At 54.1% G+C, this 9,507-nt stretch overlaps 1 long non-coding RNA gene across 1 annotated transcript; it reads left to right on the forward strand.

Annotated features, from left to right (window-relative positions):
* Window positions 1–38: 38 nt before the first annotated feature.
* Window positions 39–6,495, forward strand: LOC119866229. The gene is made up of 3 exons (XR_005379419.1): window positions 39–3,721; window positions 4,560–4,669; window positions 4,907–6,495. It is a non-coding gene; the product is annotated as an uncharacterized LOC119866229 (long non-coding RNA).
* The last annotated feature ends 3,012 nt before the right edge of the window (window positions 6,496–9,507 follow it).

A 9,507-nucleotide genomic window follows, 5' to 3' on the forward strand; every position in this document is an offset into this window, starting at 1 on the left:
AGGTGTCAGCTCTAGGCTCTGGGGGAGGGGAAGGAGCAGAGGAGAGGTTTCAGATCAGAGCCCAAGGGAGGCCAGGGAGGGGAAGAGAGGTGTCAGCTCTGGGTTCTGGGGGAGGGGACGGAAGGGAGGAGAGGTGACTGCTCAGAGTATGGGGGAAGCCCAGGACTCCTACTGAGCTGAGCTGAGTGACTATCCCATCTGCCCAGCCCCCCTGTGAGCCTGCACAGGCACCAAGACAGTGCCCCAGCCAAGCCTCGGCAGGGGGACACCCTCTTCCTTCACCCCATAGTATTCACTGAGCCAAGGAGTGGTGGGAATAGGGTCCAGCCCCAGCCTGTGTCTTATGGGGATATAGACACTCACCAAAAAACACTCATTTCCCAACATAAAAATCCAAACCTGGGTTTCCACGCACCTAGAAAATAGAGCTTCCGGAGGCTTCAAACAGTCAGCTGCTCACGGGAATGACCACTGACTTAGTGACACGTAACATAGCACAGTGACAGTCCACATCTCAGAGAGGGCTCCCCTTCCCTCCCCTCTTCCCATACAGTAATCTTCTCCATGGCCTCTGGGGCCCCTGTCAAATTCTGCATCTTCCTGTGTGATCATGATTCTAACCTCCTGTGTGTCTCCTAAACAGGACTTATGGGAGGAAAGGGGCCAGGTGGCCAGGTGACTGTGACTGTACACACAAGAGCATCTCAAACTAGCATCCGTGGCGCTGGCCAGGTCTTTCCCAAACACACTGCTGTGCAAAGTCCCCAAAGGCAGCTCACACAGGACCCCTTCGGGAGGACTCACTCCCTCTAGGGTGATCTGGGGGAAAGTCTGCTCCCATTCAGACACCTTGAGGAATTGCAGGTGGCCTCAGATGTCACCGAAGGTAATGGAGCTGGAGTAGGGCCAGCTTTTCTAAAAAGCCAGTTGGTCACCTGGAGCTCCAGTCGACCTAATTCTATCTGGCCAGGAACCCAAGTAATGGTCACCGCAAGAACAGAACACCTGTGCCCAGGGCAGGTGACGGTGGTGGGACCTGTATCCTGGATATCCCTGGACATTCCCAGTTCAGGCCTGTGTCCCAGTCTGCTTATTAATAGCACCCCTTCCACTCCCAGAAATGTCCCAGTTTGGGTGATAAGTTTTTTTAAATATTTTATTTATTTATTCATAAGAGACACACAGAGAGAGAGAGAGAGAGAGAGGCAGAGACACAGGCAGAGGGAGAAGCAGGCTCCATGTGGGGAACCTGATGTGGGACTCAATCCCGGGACCCCAGGATCACGCCCTGGGCCGAAGGCAGGCGCTGAACCGCTGAGCCACGCAGGGATCCCCAGGATGATAGCTTTGAAGCTCTGAGCTCATGACCGCTTGCTGACTGAATGATGTCCCTTATGAGTTACAGTCGGGGAGGGGCCAAGGCCCTGCGGTCAGCCGGGCCGGACACCCTGCGGTGCAGCACCACTGAGTGGGGTGCTCCTGACAGGGGCACCGTGATGGGACCCGCGGTGGCCAGGAAGACCTCAGCAGGGGCCACACTCCGTGGTCACTATGGGGTTCCTGGTCTCTGTGGGCCCCACTCAGAGCCCCCGGGTGTGAGCTGCCCCCAGCCCAGGCTGTGAGAGACCCAGGTGTGACCCTGCCTCTATTTCCCACGCGATGACAGGACCAGCAAGGGACGGGTCCTCTGGCAGCCCTTGTGCCCAGGAATCCAGCAGGTATCAGGGACAATGTCTTGGGGAAACCAGGATGGGGACTAGGGCCGGGGGACTTCGGTGGCCAGAGTCACAGAGCTGGGGTCATCAGACGCCCCCGGGTCCACTCTGGGGACAGAGCGGCGGACGGTCAGCATGACCCACCGGGGCACCCCCTGTGGTCACACTCTCTTCCTGTGGCCACATCAACACCCTTGACACATCCCCAGGTACCCCTGCTCTTCAGCGTCCAGCCCAGAGACATCTCACGTCAGGGCTGACGGCCACCGAGCGTCCCCCGAGCATCCGCCGGCTCGAGCTCGGCTGCTCCGGAGCCTGGACCACCCGCATGTCCCCACCAGGTGCCCGTCCTTCGTGGGGACATGTCAGGGTCTCCTGAGCGCCCTGGGGGTGGAAAGGGGCCCAGACCCTGCCCGACTCCGAGAGAAGGGGCGCTGGCCCAGGCGCAGGCCGGAGCAGGCCGGGGGAGGAGGGATCCCGGCGCAGCCAGGGAGCCCCGGCCTCAGGCTCCCCAGGCAGACTCAGGGCCAGTGTGGCCCGAGGCGCAGCACGGAAGAGGCCTCAGTGTGGACACGACCCAGAGCCGAGTCGCCGCCAGGCCTCCCTTCCCTGGGCACCTACTATGTGGGGGACCCCAGGGTGGGTAGGGCAGGCGCAGCCCTGCTCGGAGTGCTCCCGTCTGGGGGGACGGAAGTGAGCCTAACAGATCTGTGAGCCGGGCGGTACGGGAGATGGGGTTCGCGCCTTGGAGAAAATAAAGTGGGGTGAAGCGCCAGGCCGCATGTGGCCGGGGTCTCCCACCCCAGCAGCTGGAGGAGGGGGTCAGGAGGAGCCCTGACAGGGGGCCAGGTCCCCTGTAGCTGTAGCTGGAGCTGGCTCCTGGGGGCCTCAGTTCCTGTCTGCACAGCCTGGTGACAACAGTGAGACTTCAACCCCCCAGAGGGAAGGGAGTGACACTCAGATGGAAAATGGGTGTTTGCTTGTGTCCATGGCTGATTGTTGTTGTCGTTATCGTTGAGCTGTTCCAACCCCAGCCAGCCTCGGGCCAGCACCCGGGCCCACGGCTGGGCTCCCCGCAGGCCTGGCACCCTCACCCCGGTACAGCTGGCCTGGCGAAACCAAGAGTCCCTGTTGCTCAAAATAGCTGGGGAAACCCAGACTGGCCCCAGCCCTAGTAGCAGGTGCCTCTACCTCCCCAAATGGGGGCAGGAGTTCCAGTTCCAGAAGATTCCACAAGCCCATCTGGCGAAAGGGCCTGCATCCCAGCATCAAGGCTGCCCAAGCCCCTGTGCCCAGGCCTGAGTTGGGCAGGGTTTGAGATCACAATCAATGGTGAGGAGCAGTATTCTGTTCCAGAACACTGTGTTCGTGTAGATCCTGCCCCTTCCTTGGGATACCCCATGGACTTCCTAAGTGCCACACAGGGAGCTACACCCAACCGTGGGGGACAGCCAGACATTTGTTGCTTAGAGGCGCCCTCAGTGAACATGGCTGGCCAGGGCTAGATGTGGGACACTGGGTTACACCTGACCTGTTGCTCCTGGCCCTCGAACTCTGGGGATTGGGTCAGATACAGAGATAGGGGGTAAAAATGTGACCCTCACAATCGCTACCCTGGGAGTCCAGGGTCTGGGTAGCCTGGAAGCACAGCAGTCCCTCAGGAGGCCTCAGGGAGTCCTTCTTCAATAAGAGGGCATCAGATCACTCAGTCCCTCATCTACCTGTCCATATATCCATCTGTTCATCTGTCCATCCCTTTACCATCTATCCACCCATCCATTCATGAAGGCTTCCTGAGGCTTTCTGGGGGCCTGGCCTGTGAAAGGCTCTCAGCACCCCATATCCCAGGAAAGGTGGGACTGGTCTAGCCAAGGCCAAAGTGAGACCTAGAATGTCCTTGCTTCACCTTTGGAAGAGGAGCTTCAAGTACCATTCACTGCCTAGTCTGACCCTGTACTGGGTGCTCGGTCTAGATGCCAAGGGCAAAGGTGTGACAGGCCAGCATGGTAAGCCCTGATGGCACCTGCCCAGTGGGTAGCCAAACTCTCCAAGCTCCCTCCCAGCCCCCGTTATAGACCTTCCTGATCCACCCTTCAGGCTGACCTCCCCTTCTCTCCTCTCGCCACCTATCCTCCAATCAGAAAGGCTCCCAGGGCATTCCAAGGCTCTCAGATCTAGGTGGGGGGATGAGAACCCAGTACCCAGCACAGTTACCCCCAAAGATGGCAAATCCTTTCCACCAGCTCATTCTTGGCAGGGGTACCACCAGTAACTCCCCCAACCCAGGGAAGCCAGGAGTCGGGCCTACTGGCCTTGGCGACAACACCATGTTACATGACACATGAGACATGAAATATCCTGTGAGCAGGCCTGGGGCAAGGGACCCTGCTGATGAGCCCAGGGGAATGTGGCCCTCACCCTAGCCATGGTCAATCAGCTCATCAACCACTGTTCACTCACATCACCCCAAACCTGCCCCACAACAGACACAAACATGCCTGGCCCAGGTCAGGTTCTGGAGGTGAAGCTAGGACAGTGGACACTCATCCCTGCCCAACCTGGAGCTCACAGTGCAGATGAAACCCTCCTCCCCAACAAACATTAGTGGAGAAGGCAGGAGTAGGGGATTGTAGGGGTCTTACATAGTAGACAAGGGTGGTCTCGAGGCAGTAGCAACTTTGAGAACCACAAAATAAGGCCTGGGAGCTGGACCCCCAGGGCTGGAAGGACAGAGGTAGGGAGGACATCCGGGGGGGGGGCAGCATGAGCAGAGGCACAGAGGGGGACAGTAGCACCCCTGAGCTGGTGCTTTCCAGCCCCACTGAAGCCCCAGGACCCCTCCAGCTTGAAGGCCTCAGACTCCTGTCTCCCATGCCGCCTGGCCCGCCATCCTGCTCACCACCCAGAAAGGGCTGGGTCTTGCCCCGTGGAGGAAGGAGAATCGGACATAGATAGTGAGCACCGGGCAGAGGAGAGGGGACGTGCAGAGGATGCTGGGAGGCAGGCCAGGGTAGGGCCTGAGTTCCCTGGGGTGGACCGGTCGTCAACGCTGCAGGCAGGGGCAAGGCAAGGGCATGAGTGCACACGCTGAGCCCAGCCAGCAGCCTGGAGTGTCCGGAGCCCTGGAGCCTAGCAGAGGGGCAGAGGCCAGGCCTTGAGGGCTTCAGCACTGACTAGATCTTTGGTTCCAGAAGGCAACTGATCCCCAAGACCCTACTGAGTGGCTTCTTGTCCCTGGAGGACTTACAAAACATGGGGACACGTGGTATTCAGCTGAGCCGCTCAGGGATTCTGTGAGGCTGACAGCCGGGATCATCGTCCCATTTCACAGGTCGGAAAACTGAGACTCGACGTGGTTAACGTGCAGAGTGAGTGAGAGCAGCTCCTGCATCTCCTGACTCCCGCCCGACGGATGGAGAGACTGAGGCCGGCAGAGGACGGAGCCGCCCGCACTCACCCGGCGGGGCTCCAGCCGTGCCCACGGGCGGTGACCTCCCTCTGCCATTCTGCGGTCCCGGCTCCCTTTCAGAGGTGCAGGAAGGAGCCCCCAGAGGGGACATCAGGCTGAGCCAGGCCGACCCCAGGGATGGTTCCTCTACCCCACGGCAGAGGAGGGAGGGCCAGCAGGCAAAGGGCCTCGGGGACACTCTGCTGTGGGGGCCCTGACCCCAGGGTCAGGCGGGCAGGCGTCCTCACCCCCACGCACCCACTCTCTGCCCTTGACCTTGGCTGATTCGCGTTCCCTCTGTGGCCTCAGTCTCCTCTTCTGTACAAGGAGGAGATAACTAGTCTCTCCCCGACAGGGTAGGTATGGGGATTCAGGACGTTGCCTGTGACGTGCCTGACTCATGGGGACCCTCAGCAACCCCCAGCTGTTCCTGTCATCTCCTGGGCTCTTGCCCACATCTGACATGCTGTGTGACCCTGGGCATTTCCCTTCCCCTCTCTGGGCCCCAACCTGCTACTTGCTCAGGGAGAGCTGGATGAGGAGCCCGGAGGGCCAGAAACTACAAGAAAACTAGAATTCCTGGATGAAGGCGTTGCTCAAGGAGGCTCTGGATCTGCAGGGGCAGCAAGGCCTGAGGTGGGAGCTGGGTGGGGTAGGGGATTCAGGCAAGGGAGTCAGAGTGGTGGCCCTGCCTGCAGCTGGCCGCCCCTGGGAACCCCCAGGCTAAAGTTAACCCTGAGTTGGCTGAAACCAGAACTCAGGGTAACCAAAAGAGAGAAGTAAAGGGAAGAGAAACCCAGACTGCAACCAGCAGGGCGTGGGATGTGTGACAAACAGGGCCAGGTGTGCCTGGGGACTAGGACAGGGGCAGTTTCAGGGCTGTAACCGGATGTTTGTGCAGCTCACAGGTGGGGGTAGCAGAGCCCTTCCCCAACCCATCCCCCTCTGTGCTGGCCCAGTGGGTCGGTTGGGGTGCTGCCCCCTGGCTGCCTCCCCAAGCTCGGCCCGGGGTCCTGGAATCCTGGAGGGCCAGGCCTCAAGGGATCTCAGAACCAGCCAGTGGTGGTCTTCCATTGCCAGTAGGGCACCCAGGAAAGGGATGACCAGGGTCCCCCATGGAATCAGCACAGGAGGGAGGGCCTGGGCTCTGGAACCCAGCCCTAGGTCCTCCCAGGAGCAGAATGAACAGATGAGTGGACCAGTGGGTAAGCATAAGCGTCCTGACTTCCCAAAACCCCATGATTCCAAGGGGACTCATGGAGACACAGTCTAGCCTTTCTGGAGGAAATTCATCCCCTGTGTCCATGGCCTATTAAAGTACTTCCCTAACGAACTAGGGGTGGTGGAAGGGGAGGTAGGCAGGGGGTGGGGGTGACTGGGTGACGGGCACTGAGGGGGGCATTTGATGGGATGAGCACTGGGTGTTATTCTATATGTTGGCAAATTGAACACCAATAAAAAATAAATTTAAAAAAATAAAAAAATAAATAAAGTACTTCCCTTTGACCCCAGAATCCTACTGGTAGAAATTCATCACCAGAACGGTGCACCCTGTGGTGGGTTTCTAAACGGCCATACATTCAGATAGCCTAATGTTCACAGCTCCAAACAGCCTTGGATAAGTGCTGTGGGCCACTTCCTCAGTGGACAATGGGACACAGGCAGATGACAAAAGAAGGTCTCATCTGAGCCCATCCTTGTGAAAAGGACATGGCTGTATGCAGAGAAAAGTTTGGAAGCACACACACCAACAGCCCAACAGGAGTCCTCTCTGGTTGTGAGAGCAGATGTTTGCTTTGTTTTCCTCTTAATTCTTTTCTGTATTTTCTGAGTTCTCAAAGAACATGTGTTACTTTTATAATCAGAAAACAAAAACAGTAAATTGATTAAAATCAATGATCCTCTAAAGATGATGTCTTAGAATATATCACTGTCATCTGAAGCCTTGAACATGATGTTATTCCAAAGGTCACAAGACAAGATGTGACATATATGAGCCCATGTCTCTAGCTCTATATCCATAATTACACCCATATCTGTATCTCTGAGCTGGAGCTACCTGTGGCTGGAATTATAGGTAAGGTTGGATTCCATTTTGCATATTTGACTTTTCTGATTTTTCTACAAAGATCATCCATTTATTGTACAATTATGAAAAACAAGTATAAATTTATTCCAATCACTTCGCATCCAGCAAATATTTGCTGCTTGCCTGCTACACTCATGACAGGCCAGGGCCAGGGTTTGGGATGACATCAATGAAGAAATAGAGAACTGTCCCTCCTGGGCTCTGGTATAATGGGGAGATTGTATATGGAAAGAGGTCATTTCAATACTGATATGGATTCTTACCCCTGAATCACAGATCCTGTTCGCATCCATGAAACTGTCCTAGCTCTGGCTCCACACAGAGGCAGGCAGCAGAAGGGAAGTTGCTGGACCATGAATAAAGGAAAGTATTCCAGGTGGTGAAAAACTAGCAGCAGGCATTTGGCAAGGAAGATTAGAGGAAAGCAGTCCCTTTTAAAGGCAGTTGAAAACAGAAGAGTGAGCAATCACAAACCAGAAGTTTAAGCAATTTTCAGCAAATGGTAATAAAAGCTTCCTACAAATAAAGCAGATTAGCGTGGGACAAGATTAGTCCAGAATTGGCAAATGTGAAGGAAAGAAGCACTCTCTATAGCAGACCAGAATAGACTTTGAGAGTTTTCATCAGTTCCTTAAACAGGAAGAATTTTATGGCAGGTCAGAGCTTGGTATGCATAGGTGGGAAGAGCTAGGTTGACAAACTTCTCTGCCACACAGATGACATTGTACCTTGGCAATGACTCCCTCTCCCCATATTCTGATCATAGTCGGTATTGATCATAGTAGTTGCTACCTCCTTTGTCGATTAAGAGGAACACACGAGAAAATGTGCATAAATCCCTTCCCAGAAGGCCTGCTTCAATAGTTCATAGAAACAGATTAGCTTATTTTACTCAGAATACATTATATGGTCTCATTCATTTGGGGAATATAAAAAAACAGTGAAAGAGAATAAAGGGGAAAAGAGAGAAAATGAGTGACAATATCAGTGAGGGAGACAGAACATGAGAGACACCTAACTCTGGGAAACGAACAAGGGTGGTGGAAAGGGAGGTGGGTGGGGGTTGGGGTGACTGAGTGATGGGCACTGAGGGGGCACTTGATGGGATGAGCACTGGGTGTTATGCTATATGTTGGCAAATTGAACACCAATAAAAAATAAATTTATTTTAAAAAATAAATATAAATAAATAAACAAACAAACAAACAAATAAATAAATAAATAAAAATTGAAATCCAATAAAAAAATAAATTAAAAACAACAACAAAAGAAACAGATTAGAAAGAAATTGTTACTGGAGCCTCACTCTACAGTACCTATAGTTGGTTCATTCTGATCTTGTTTATATTAGCAACAGAGTAACTTGCATATAGGCCATTTCTCTTCTTACATTCACAAAATCTTGAAAGAAACTCTCCATTTAAGGAGCACCTAGATGGCTCAGCCGGTCAAGTGTCTGACTCTTGGTTTCAGCTCAGGTTGTGATCTCAGGGTCCTGAGATCGAGGCCTGTGTCTGGCTCTGCACTCAGCTTAGAATCTGCTTGAAATTCCCTCTGCCTCTCCCTCTGCCCCTCCCCTCCCACTCATGCTCTCTCTCTAAAATAAATAAATTAATCTTTAAAAAACAACAACAAAAAACCTCTCACTAAGGTCACTGCCACCTATCTGTTCTGTAACAATGAGGACAGATGTGCCTTGGTTGTTCACTCCTCACTTTCTCCCCAGAAAAATACAAGTTTTTAGCATAATTTCTAGTCTACTTTGACCTAGTACCCAAAAGAGTAGGAATTCAACAGCCACCACTCCAGTCTACCTGCCTCTTGCCTCGGCTGCCACTTTCAGGACCCCGGTTGACAAAGTGAAAGACATTGCCCCTAAGAGATGAGGCTCCTTCCCAGCTCTGCAGATAGTTCATCTTATCCCCAGCTCAGTGCCTGGGAACCACAAGGCTCTCCATGCACAAGGTGAAGGAGGGAAGAAAGAAGGAAGACATGGATGTGTGTACAGGATGAATGATTGATGAGTGGGTGCATGGATGGATGGATAGATTGCAGATGGATGGGCAGATGAGTAAGTGAAGTGATAAGTTAATGAATAAGTTAGTAATTGGACGTGTGACTGGATGGACAGACAGTTGGGCAGGTGGGTAAATCCCAACCATGAGAAACACAGACCCTTGGCACCTTCCAGCTCTGTGCAAAGCAATGACTGAACCCAACACTTGGGTTCTGATGCTGAAGCTGACTTGAGTGTG

Source organism: Canis lupus, chromosome 26, assembly GCF_011100685.1.
Source record: "Canis lupus familiaris isolate Mischka breed German Shepherd chromosome 26, alternate assembly UU_Cfam_GSD_1.0, whole genome shotgun sequence".
NCBI lineage: Eukaryota > Metazoa > Chordata > Mammalia > Carnivora > Canidae > Canis > Canis lupus.